Below are 11,857 nucleotides of genomic sequence, written 5' to 3' on the forward strand. Positions count from 1 at the left end.
CCCCCTTGTGTAAGGATAAAACTGTATATTATATTCAGATGCAGGCTGAACTGAATCAAGTCTTATTTCTTTGTGGCCCATGATTATCTCTGTAGATACGGCCCTTGGGGTTGCAGTTGTTCATCATCCAAAGGCCATGGAGACTTAATTCCTCCCTAAAATAAGATTGATTCTGAATATGGCTGGTCCTCTGCCCTCCTGTCTTAGACACACATCCTGCCGGCCACGGAGGCAGGCGTGGAGGATGCTGTCCATTCCGTTACCATGACACCAGGCAGTGTTTCCATAACACAGTCTTCCTGCTTTCTGGGCAAGCCGATTTGGATGGTTTTCCCTGCATGATGCTAGTCAGGCTGGAGATGGCTCAAGGGCCCTTGGGGATTGCTATGCTGAGCTTTGTGTGTGAAAGTTTAACTCCGGCTCAAGCCAGGCTTGTACAGAAGCTCAGGCTCAAGATCGAAAGGAGACGATCATGGAGAAAGACACGGGGTTGAACGGAAGGTATTGAATGCATTGACTCTCTCCCTTCTTTCCTTTTCTTTGTGGGGAGGGCTGTGTCTCAGCTGCAGGGGTTGCATGTCCATGAGATCCAGGCAGCTGCAGAGAGCAGGGTGAGAAAACAAAAGATGAGAAGCAGGCAGGGAGCTGATGACTAGACGGCAGGCAATGGCTAACTTCCACAGCTCAAGGTTTGAGGCTTTTCTACCAAAGAACAAAAAAGATTTCAGGAACATAATTTGTTCTTTAATTTTATTACTGTTTCTATTCATTTAATTGGAGGATAATTGCTTTACAGTGTTGTGTTAACGCCTGCTGTACAGCCACAGGAATCAGCTATATGTATACATATATCCCCTCCGGCTTGAGCCTCCCTCCCACCCACCCTGATCCCACTTCTCTAGGTCATCACAGAGCACCAAGCTGTCCCACTAGCTATCTGTTTTACACAGGGAGGTATAAGGGGACGTAATCCAAACTCAAGTTTAAGGAGAGCTTTCTGTTTCTTGGCAATGGCAAAACACCGCCATCTGAGGCTTGTCTATGTCACTGAAAAGAGGATTCCTCCTGTCGTAATTGGAGCATGGCGAGGCAGCTTGGAATCTGCATGTGGGCTCAGACCTTACTTAAATCACCAGTTTTATCAGAGTAGCAAGTATCCAGGCAACAAAACTCACTAACTGCATTTACTCAGAACCAGAAACAACATTGCCTTGGGCTGAGAGGGGTCTTCCTGCTGGTGACTCAGCAGACCAAGGGGCATCTGTGAAGACAGGTCACCCCGCGGCCACTTCCACCGCTGCTGTCACGGGCTGTGCTTAGTCGCTCAGTCCTGTCCGACTCTTTGTGACCTCATGGACTGCAGGGCGCCAGGCTCCTCTGTCCATGGGATTCTTCAGGCCAGAATACTGAGTGGGTTGCCATGCCCTCCTCCAGGGGATCTTCCCGACCCAGGGATCAAACCCTGGTCTCCCGCATTGCAGGTGGATTCTTTACCACCTGAGCCACCAGGGACAGGCACCCCCTTCTCAGGCTGTTTTTGAGGAGCCTCCATACTGTTTTTCGTAGAGGCTATACCATATTGCCACACAACTCCGGGAGTTGGTGATGGACAGGGAGGCCTGGCGTGCTGCGATTCATGGGGTCGCAAAGAGTCGGACACGACTGAGCGACTGATCTGATCTGATACCATATTGCGTTCCCACTGTGTGTGAGCGTCCAAATCCTCCGCACCCCTGCCAACACTTGCTTTTTGTTGTGGTGGGGGTTGTTGTTTTGATAATAGCCATCCCAATAGGTGTGAGACAGTCTCTCACTGTGGTTCTGTTTAAGATACTTTTTTAATTTGGATCCTTTTCTAAAGTCTTTAATGAATTTGTTGCGATACTGCTTCTGTTTTATGTTTTGGTTTTTTGGCTGTGAGGCGTTTGGGATCTTATAGCTCCCTGACCAGGGAACAAACCCACACCCCCTGCATCGGAAGGCAAAGTCTTAACCACGGGACCGCCAGGAAGTCCCTGGATTTGCAACCATGTATGATGGACATGTTTTTGTCCTTTTGACATGGTGGCTTATTCCTGTGCCTTCACGATATGTTTTGATAACCTGCAAATCCAATTCAGAAGAAATAGATTGTGAACATTCCCATTTTTCACAATAGTTTTTGAGATAAAATTCAATATCTTGATACCAAAGGGCCAAGTCAGTAACTATTATCAGCAGTAAGTATTCTCCTACTTTCCTGAAAGTCTGAGCCCTCTGTCACCCCACTGCTCACTTCAGGGCCTTTGATGCTGAGATCCTACAAATAAAGAGTTTTGCATTTCAGTCGCCATGTCGCCTTTTATTGATTGAGGAAGGTTTATAAAGCTTAAAGGAAATCAGCCCTGAATATTCACTGGAAGGCCTGATGCTGAAGCTGAAGCTCCAATACTTTGACCATCTGATGAGAAGAGCCAGCCCTTTGGAAAAGACCCTGATGCCAGGAAAAGTTGAAGGCAAGAGGAGAAGGGGGCGACAGACAATGAGATGGTTGGATGGCATCACTGATTCAATGGACACGAGTTTGAGCAAGCTCTGGGAGATGGTGAAGGATAGGAAAGCCTGGCGTGCTGCAGTCCATGGGGTTGCAAAGAGTCGGTCTTAACTTAGCAACTGAGCAACAACAAGAATAAAGCTTAGCGGAGTGCTGTTGGTAATTCATAAAGTCCACCCACTCATTGCACTAAAGACTTCATTTGTGCAAAATGAGTCTTTCTTCCTTGGTTTAGCACGATCTCAATTGCTTTTTAAGGATTGTTGGTGAAACTGGAGAGAAAGTTCCAGTGCCAGATTCCATTTCACTTAAGCAAAGAAAATCAGATTAAAATAATGAATGACACTCCAGGAACTGTGAGGCTTCCTGGGGCAGCGAGTGACTGTCCATAGGGTCTTAGCCTGAGACCCCCTCTGTGGCATAAATAGGGATGCATTTCATCTCAGCTAAGCGTCAGGAAATATGCTTTTAATTATCACTTAAGATGTAACCTGTCAGAGGTCTTAGTATCACTTGTTTTTAATGAGAATTGATTTTCAGATTGCATTACCCCGAAAGCCAAGGATAATGGAAACCCCTGGTTCTTTCCTGAGACCTTTAGTCACCACATGTTCCTCTGTCGATCTCGCCGGCATCGCCAGCCCCTAGACATCTGATCTGCCCACACGGGGCCCGGGCAGAGGGGCCAGCTTGTTAGCCTTAAAGTGATTCTGATGAATGAGATTCTACAAAGCTGAGCCTGGCTCACGAGTCTTGCTGCAAAGTGAGTGAGCCCCAGGGAAAACTAAAGAGGGGTTGAATTTTTCACTGTGGTCCACAGGCTGGCCTCGCTGATGCAAGATGCTGGGCAGAAATCATGTATTGATGGGGAACTTGTTCGTCTGAGTGAGGCCCACCTCTGCATAGACCTTCCCACTGGTATCCTAACCTTTTCTGAAATGGCTGAGCAAGCCCTGAAAGGCACACCAGGAGGATGTGCAGAAAGGCAGCGAGAGGAAGGACGAGATACCTGGTTATCTGGTTCCCAAAGCTAAGTCATGCCCATACCATCTGCCACCGTCCTGTTTTTCTTGCCATAAACTGGTACTGTCTTTACAATGATTTACTTAATGTTTTCCCTTAAGTTGACTCAGAAAACTTTATGGACTTAATTTGCGAAGAACATCAACATTGAAAACAGATTAGTCTTCCACGTTTGGCAATAGAATTTTTCAGCTACAAAAGGATATTATTGCCTGCTGTTGGTTTTCCTTGTGATGGTTGCTTGTGATTTCTTTGTTAACATGGATATTTGAGAGGTGTTAATGGCAGCGTAATGTGATCTAGTTCCTTCTCTTTTTCATTGTCAGAATCAAAAAGATTGGAAGAGAATCGGATGGGGAGTAACTTTCTCACCCTTCAACACTGCATTATTGCTTTATGTGTATAAGACCTAAAAGAATGGTGGCATGTGTCCGTCTGTTTGGGAAACGATGGTAGAATGCATTCAGGATTATGTGCAGATCAGGTGGGAAGATGATGCGGAGGGAAACTGGAGGAAGGGCGGAAGAAAGGAGACAAAAAAAAAGCAAAAGCAAGCAGGCTCTGGCTTCTTTCCACTAATGGAGAAACATAGTAATGAAAAGAAAAATGATCAGATTTAACATCAGTCTTACCCACAGTCTCTCTGTGTTCTTTCACTCAATCCATGTGTATTAATCACCTCCCACATACCGTAAGTCACCGTGCCGTGTACTCTGGAGCCATGAGGACAAAACCCGGTGTCATGCGGGATTCAGTTCCACAGAAAACAGGTGCGTGCAGAGCTGTGGCAGCTACTAGGAAGCCACCTGCCTCAGATTCTGGGGACCAGCAACAGCAACGGGGAGAAGGAGGTCCCTGGCATGTCGCCCTGATGGAGTATTCTGACATCGAGGGGAAGAGAAAGTAATCCCAGCCAAACCAGAGCATTTGGGAAAATAGAACGCAATGCCACGGCCGCTTAGGCCTCCTGACTTTCTGGGTCAGTGGGAAGGTATTGTTCCTGCTGCGCTGTGGTTTGCTGACTGTAAAAGGGGGAATATCGGTGTTGAACACCAGGTGGCACTGGCCATTAAATTTCCAAAGCTCAGAAGCAGTGATGGCTCAGTCATCTGCAGAGACGTTGGATGGACTTAGAAACTGTCATACAGAATGAAATAAGAAGACAAAAACAAATTCGTATATTAGCGCATAGAGTCGGACACGACTGAGCGACTGAACTGAACTTAATGGAAACTAAAAAAATGGCATAGATGAACCTATTTGCAAAGCAGAAATAGAGACACAGAGAACAAACGAATGGACAACAACAGGGGAGGGGTGGGATGAACTGGGAGACTGGGATGACACATATTGGTTATTGTTCAGTAGCTCAGTCGTGTCCGACTCTTTGCGACCCCATGAACAGCATCACACCAGGCCTCCCTGTCCATCACCAACTCCTGGAGTTCACTCAAACTCACGTCCATTGAGTCGGTGATGCCATCCATCCATCTCATCCTCTGTCATCCCCTTCTCCTCCTGCCTTCAATCTTTTCCAGCATCAGGTTCTTGTCCAATGAGTCAACTCTTTGCATCAGGTGGCCAAAGTATTGGAGGTTCAGCTTCAGCATCGGTCCTTCCAATGAACACCCAGGACTGATCTCCTTTAGGATGGACTGGTTGGATCTCCTTGCAGTCCAAGGGACTCTCAAGAGTCTTCTCCAACACCACAACTCAAAAGCTCAATTCTTCAGCGTTCAGTCTTTTGACAACATGTGGTCCACTGGAGAAGGGAATGCCAAACCACTTCAGTATTCTTGCCTTGCGAACGCCATGAACAGTATGAAAAGGCAAAAAGGTATGACGCTACAGACACTATATATAAAATAGATAACTAATGAGAACATAGTGTATAACACAGGGAACTCTATTCGACACTTCGTGGTGATCTACATGGGAAGGACACCCAGAAAAGAGGGAATGTATAGGGCATATATGTGCACATATATTAATAGCTAATTCACATCACTGAACAGCAGGAACTAACACAGTATTGTAAAGCAACTGTACTCCAATTTAAAACAGAAAAAGTTGAACTTAGGACTCACCAAAAGTTTTGCTGAACAGCCTGCCCAGTGTGATTCCCGCGGATGTCTCCTGGGTGGGTATTAGTGGCTCCCGTTGGGCTCATCCTGTCCTTCAGGTGACTCTCTCTGAGCCAGGCTTGCTGACCGTGGTGTCTGAGCAGGTGGCCACCAGCCTGGTTCTACTCTTCCTGGGCTGGACCAAGGTAAGAATTCGGGGGACATTCCTGGCAGTTCTGTTGGGGTGCTGTTCACAGGAGTGGCGAGGTCAGGAGCCAGGGTCAGGTTTCGGTCTGGCCAACTCTAGGCTGTTCAAGAACTGATGATAGTTGTCCAACCTGCCTCTCACACCTGAGCCATTTCTCTGGTCCTCCAGGGGAACAGAACCTGGCCCTCTGCTTGCATCTTAAAACAGCTTTGGCCAAACACTTATTGGGCAGAAAATAAACCTCAGCAGAGTCCCCTTGAGGCTGGGAGGATTTTACAGATTCATGACTTAGCTCTGTGATCTCCACTTGAAAAATTGAGAGTTGATTTCAAGCAACTGTCCCCAAAGTGTCCCTCCTCCCTTGGCCATATATAATTGTGTGTATGTGCTCAGTCATGTCCAATTATTTGCGACCCCATGAACTGTAGCCTGTAGCCAGGCTCCTCTGTCCATGGGGATTCTCCAGGCAAGGACACTGGAGTGGGTTGCCATGCCCTCCTCCAGGGGATCTTCCCAACCCAGGAATCAAACTGGAGTCTCCTGCATTCCAGGCTGACTCTTTACCATCTGAGCTACCAGGGAAGCCCATATAATTGTCAACCATATGCTAATAATGATTTTTCCATCATGTTTCCTAATAGTGAGGAAACACAAGTGGGTCTCCAGTGTTCAGGAGCTGCCCAAACTAAGTTCACAGCTCTGCGGGAAAAGCCAGGTCACCTTGATGCTCATTTCCTGGCTCTTGACCAAGGCTTGCTTAGAGTTCTGACCACTTCATAAGGTACTCCCCCAGGTGACTCAGTACTAGAGTCCAGTGTAAGAAACGAAGAAGATGAGGGTTTGATCCCTGGGGTGGGAAGATCCCTGGAGGAGGAAATGGCAACCCATTCCAATATTCTTACTTGGGAAATTCTATGGACAAAGGAGACTGGCGGGCTACAGTTCATGGGGTTGTAAAGAGTCAGATATGACTGAGCATGTACGCATCCCTCTTAACAAACAGGGTCAAACCTTAACAGTGTTGTCAGCTTGTAGAACTCTTAAAACATTAATTGCCGCACTAGTGGTATCCATCCAAGGTTAAGGAAATCTAGTGGAACCTGTGACTAAGACCTGCCTAAAGGTTTTCTAGTTTTTGTGGACAAGACAGGAACCCAAACTTCCTCATTCTTTCCTGAAGACTTTCTTCCCATGGTTAGTTGCCTAGAATGTGGTCTGATTACCTTTTCATTAATGGCATGGATCTAGGAATGTAGACACTAAGTTATAACAACATGCAATAGACTCAATTGTGTCTGCATAGATTTCCAGTGCTGAAGCCCTCACCTCCAGCCTCTGAAGTAAAAAAGGATTTCATGTCATGAGGCTCGAGCCTTGATTTAATTGGATTAACGCCCTAAAAAGGGTGACACCAGAGAGCTCTCTCTCGCTCTCTGTCCTTCATATGAAGACATAGCAAGGAGGTTGCAGTCTGCAAGCCAGGAAGTGGGTGTTCACTAGGGTCCAAATTGGCCAGCACCTAGATCTGGAAGCTCCAGCCTCCAGAACTGTGAGAAATAAGTGCCTGCTGGTTAAGCCCCTTAGTCTACTGTAGTTTGTAATGATGGCCAGAGCTGTCAAAGACACCATACAACAAAATCAGGAAGTCTCAGGGCTGCATATGAGAAATAAGCAGGGGTTTTGTGGAGGCATTACAACTATAAGAACAGGGACTTCCCTGGTGGCTCAGGGGTAAAGAATCCCACTCCAATATTCTTACCTGGGAAATCTCATGGACAGAGGAGCCTGGCAGGCTACAGTCCATGGGGTCTCAAAAGAATTGGACACAACTCAGCGACTAAATCACCAGCACCATAAGAACAAAACCGAGACAGATGTTCAGTGTCGTTGCTTATATGATAGAAAGGGTGAGGTCAGTGGCAAGTTCAGCGCAGGTAGCAGGGGTCCTATCCATTCCACTTTTGTCAGTTACAGCGTCAGAGGGGATTGGTTTCAGCCGCCGATTAGTAGACAAAGGGTCAGCTTAGTCCTGTTAACCGCACTCTTGTTTTCTCCGGCTGGCAGGAGTCGCCTTTTGAACAATGTGTGGGGATAAAATGTCTGCCCTAGAATTCAGGGCAGGAGTGCAGTATTCACTCTCATCCTTGGAGAGGCGCCTTCTAACTCTGTGGCATATAGTCCAGGGCATTGCACACTTTTTACTCCCAGCAGAGCAGAAAGATAGAAACATGATGAGATTTCCCACATACCCTGCAAAGCCCAAGAGTCTCATGGCAACCAGGCAGGCTCATGGCATTAGAAGCCAAGTAAACAGGAAAAAAAAGATCACTTAGGAGACAGCTGGCCACTCCCTGTGTGTGTGTTAGTCCCTCAGTCATGTCCAACTCTTTGCGACCCCATGAACTGTAGCCTGCCGGGCTCCTCTGTCCATGGGATTCTCCAGTCAAGAACACTGGAGTGGATTGCCATTCCCTTCTCCAGAGGATCTTCCCAACCTAGGGATTGAACCCTGGTCTCCTGAATCACAGGCAGATTTTTTACCATTTGAGCTACAGAGAAGTCCTAACTGTCCTAAGGCCACTTCTTGGGTAAACCCAAGTCTTTCTTGTCTTATTTATAAAAACTAGTGTCAGAACCAGTATTCTAACTTTGTTGTCATTGTTCAGTCACTAAGTCGTGTCTGACATTTTGCAACCCCATGAACTGCAGCATGCCAGGCTCCCATGTCCTTCATTATCTCCCAGAGTTTGCTCAAATTCATGTTTATTGAGTCAGTGATGATATTCTAACCATTTCATCCTCTGTCGTCCCCTTGTCCTCCCACCCTCAATCTTTCCCAGTATCTGGGTCTTTTCCGATGAGTTGGTGCTTTGCATCAGGTGGCCAAAATATCGGAGCTTCAGCATCATAATTTCAAGGGGGGTTGCTTTGTAGAAAAATCCAGTTTCTTGGCTATTTATTGGATATGTAACTATCCTTTTTGAATATTTAGTATATGCCACCTACAGCCCCAGATTCTCTCTGTGCATCAGCTCCTTGACTCTTCTCAACCACTGGGAGGCAGTCACTAAGATCTCCATTTTACCCAGGAGGAAACTTTAGAGGATCTTTGTGGATCTTCCTGAGGCCACGTGGTCAGTTACAGCCCAGAGGTCTTTTGGTGTGCACTGATTGCTCTTCTCAATTTGTCACCTCGTCTTTCTTGAGGGTCAGAGAGACATTCATAGGAGAGGGACAGGATCCCTCCCACAGTTTTGTCACAACCAAAAAAATCCAATAATACAGGACTATGGAGACCCAATCCTTTTTCTCAATTTTGGCTAAAGAGCCTGAATCTTACTTCAGATAATACACTTTCCTGTTGTTTACTGGCATGGCTTACCTAAAGTGTCAGAAGAGGTGTTTTATTCCTTCTAGATAAACTCCTGGGAAAAAATCTCTTTTGAAAGTATTTTCCCCTTAAAGGACCCCAAAAAGATTTTAAAAATCAAAAAGAAATGGATCCTTTGTGGTCTTATTTTCCAAGGTATTCTCTCTTCTTTTCTTTTTTTAACAGTGAATGTGTATTATTTTGCAATCAGATAACAGTTGTGCTTTGTTTGTAATTGAAAATGGAGGACTTCCAGCCCAAAGGCCAACGGGAGCACAGAGGGGCATTTTGCACTATGTCCTCTCAAATCTCTCCCCCATCCCATTCCTCCTCTTGGAGAACTTGTATCATGGAATGTTCCTTTCGATGCTCTTCCAGTGAGGAAGTTAATGCAATGTCTCCCAAAGAACAAAGCACTTTTACACGCATTATCTATTGCCAGCTACCCACAAGTGAAGCAAAGTCCTTCTCAACAGTTGGCAACTTTAATAAAAGACTAGAAAGCTGAATATATTTGCATTTATTTTATTTTGTTTATGGGCCATATCATGCAGCATGTAGGATCTTAGTTCCTTGACTAGGAATCTAACTTGTGCCCTCTGCACTGGAAGCTCGGAGTCTTAACCACTGGACAACCAGGGATGTCCCTTGCAATAATTTTAGAAGTAATTTTGGAGTGTTCTACTACTTATCTCACAAACCCACCTCAACCTAGTAACTTCCTCCTTCTTTGAAAAAAAAAATGATGTAAAATTGTTGAAGCAATGGTATGAACAGTGGTCCATTTTGATTACTTTGAATTACAATAAATTCTGGTCATTTTAAAAAGGTTTCTGTCTTCAGGGTTTACCTTCTTGCCGTGAGAGAGGCCAGTAAGTGTCCTGGGTGTGTAGATGGGAAAAGGAGGTGATGGACACAGCGCCTGCCTTGCATCAACACAGTCCATCCTTCGATCAGTCACATGATCCCTGGAGTGTGTCAACCTGAGCATGTCTTCAGGTAGGAAATTAAATATATGTGTGTATATATTTAATTTATATATACATGCTGTATGGCTTATGTATAAACACTTTTGTGACATGAAACATGGGAGCAGATATAAAGGATGCATGTGGTGAATAGCAGGAGGAGAAGAAGAAGAGGTAGAAGAAGGAGGAAGAGGGAAGAAAAAAGGAGGGAAGAGAGAGGAATCAGTTGACCACATCCCACCCTACAGAGAAGCTAGGTATTTCTTTTTATAATTAAAACTAACATATTTTAGGCTCTGTATTCCATTTGTGCTTTTTCTTTTTGCTTCCTTCTTTTCAAGAATCTTTTCGTTGGTACCCAACCCTCTTGTTGGTACCGAAGGCTCCTGTCCTGAGGGACCTGGGTTACCTTTTCACCTGCAGATATTTGCCAGTGATTGGCTGAGCTAAACCCTGAGTCACAGACATCTAGGAGCCTGTGAGCCCCCGGGCCTCACCCCGTCCCCAGCCGGCTGTGCCGCTAACCAGGATCCAGCGCATCCTGGCGCCCGTCTGGGACGTCCCACAGTCGTGGCCTGGCCTTGATGCCCAGCCGGCCTCCCCTCTTTGGAGCCCCACAGGGTTTTGTTCTTCAGGTTGGAAAGTAAACCACTCAAGGCTGGTTTTTTTTTAATTGTGGTAAAGTACAGAGAACGTAACATTAACCATTTGGTTTGTATGTTATTCTTTTAACATAGTTAGAGTCTCTTAGCCAACATTATTGAAAAGTTTTACATCCATGTCCACAAATGTTTTGTCTACAATTCTCTCACTGGGCAATTTGTCAGGTTTTTCTATCAATGTTGTGCTCACTATTTTTTTTTTAATTGCAGCAAAAACGACGCAGCCCTTTGGGTGACGATATTTGGTGAGGGGTCATCAGTTGTAACAAGTGTCCCGCTCTGGTGGGGGTGCTGATTGTGGGGGAGGCGATGGTATAGGGGGCAGCAAGTCTGTGGGGAATCCCTGAACCTTCTCTCCACTTGGCTGTGAACCTAAAATTGCTCTAAGTCTAGCCTATTAAAAAAACACATGACATGAAATTGGCCACCTTAGTCACCTTTAAGTGTGCAGTTCCGCGCCGTTGAATACAGGTCAGTGTTTGATGCCTATCTCCAGGGCTTTCTGTACACACTAGGACACTCTGGACGCATTAAACAGCAGTCCCCGCCCCTCTTCCCCTTTCCCAGACCCCGGTAATCACCAAGCTACTTTCTCTTCCTATGATTTTATTTTCCATACGTCATATAAGTGGACTCTACAGTATTTGTCTTCTCGTGGCTGTTTTATTTCACTCGGCCTAAGGTCCTCAATGGCAACCCACTCCAGTACTCTTGCCTGGAAAATGCCATGGACGGAGGAGCTGGGTAGGTTGCAGTCCATGGGGTCGCTAAGAGTCAGATACGACTGAGCGACTTCCCTTTCACTTTTCACTTTCATGCACTGGAGAAGGAAATGGCAGCCCACTCCAGTGTTCTTGCCTGGAGAGTCCCAGGGACGGGGGAGCCTGGAGGGCTGCCGTCTATGGGTCGCACAGAGTCGGACACGACTGAAGCGACTTAGCAGCAGCAGCAGCAGGGTCCTCAAGGTTCATCCCTGTTGCAGCCAGTATCAGGATGTCCTTTTCAAAGGCTGAATCTTATTCTAGGAAAT

At 46.1% G+C, this 11,857-nt stretch overlaps 1 long non-coding RNA gene across 1 annotated transcript; it reads left to right on the forward strand.

Annotated features, from left to right (window-relative positions):
• The first annotated feature begins 352 nt into the window (after nucleotides 1–352).
• LOC113903661 lies at nucleotides 353–11,242 on the forward strand. Its single transcript, XR_003514231.1, has 3 exons — nucleotides 353–501; nucleotides 10,041–10,196; nucleotides 10,294–11,242. It is a non-coding gene; the product is annotated as an uncharacterized LOC113903661 (long non-coding RNA).
• Nucleotides 11,243–11,857: the final 615 nt, after the last annotated feature.

The sequence above is a fragment of the Bos indicus x Bos taurus genome, chromosome 13 (assembly GCF_003369695.1).
Source record: "Bos indicus x Bos taurus breed Angus x Brahman F1 hybrid chromosome 13, Bos_hybrid_MaternalHap_v2.0, whole genome shotgun sequence".
Lineage (NCBI taxonomy): Eukaryota > Metazoa > Chordata > Mammalia > Artiodactyla > Bovidae > Bos > Bos indicus x Bos taurus.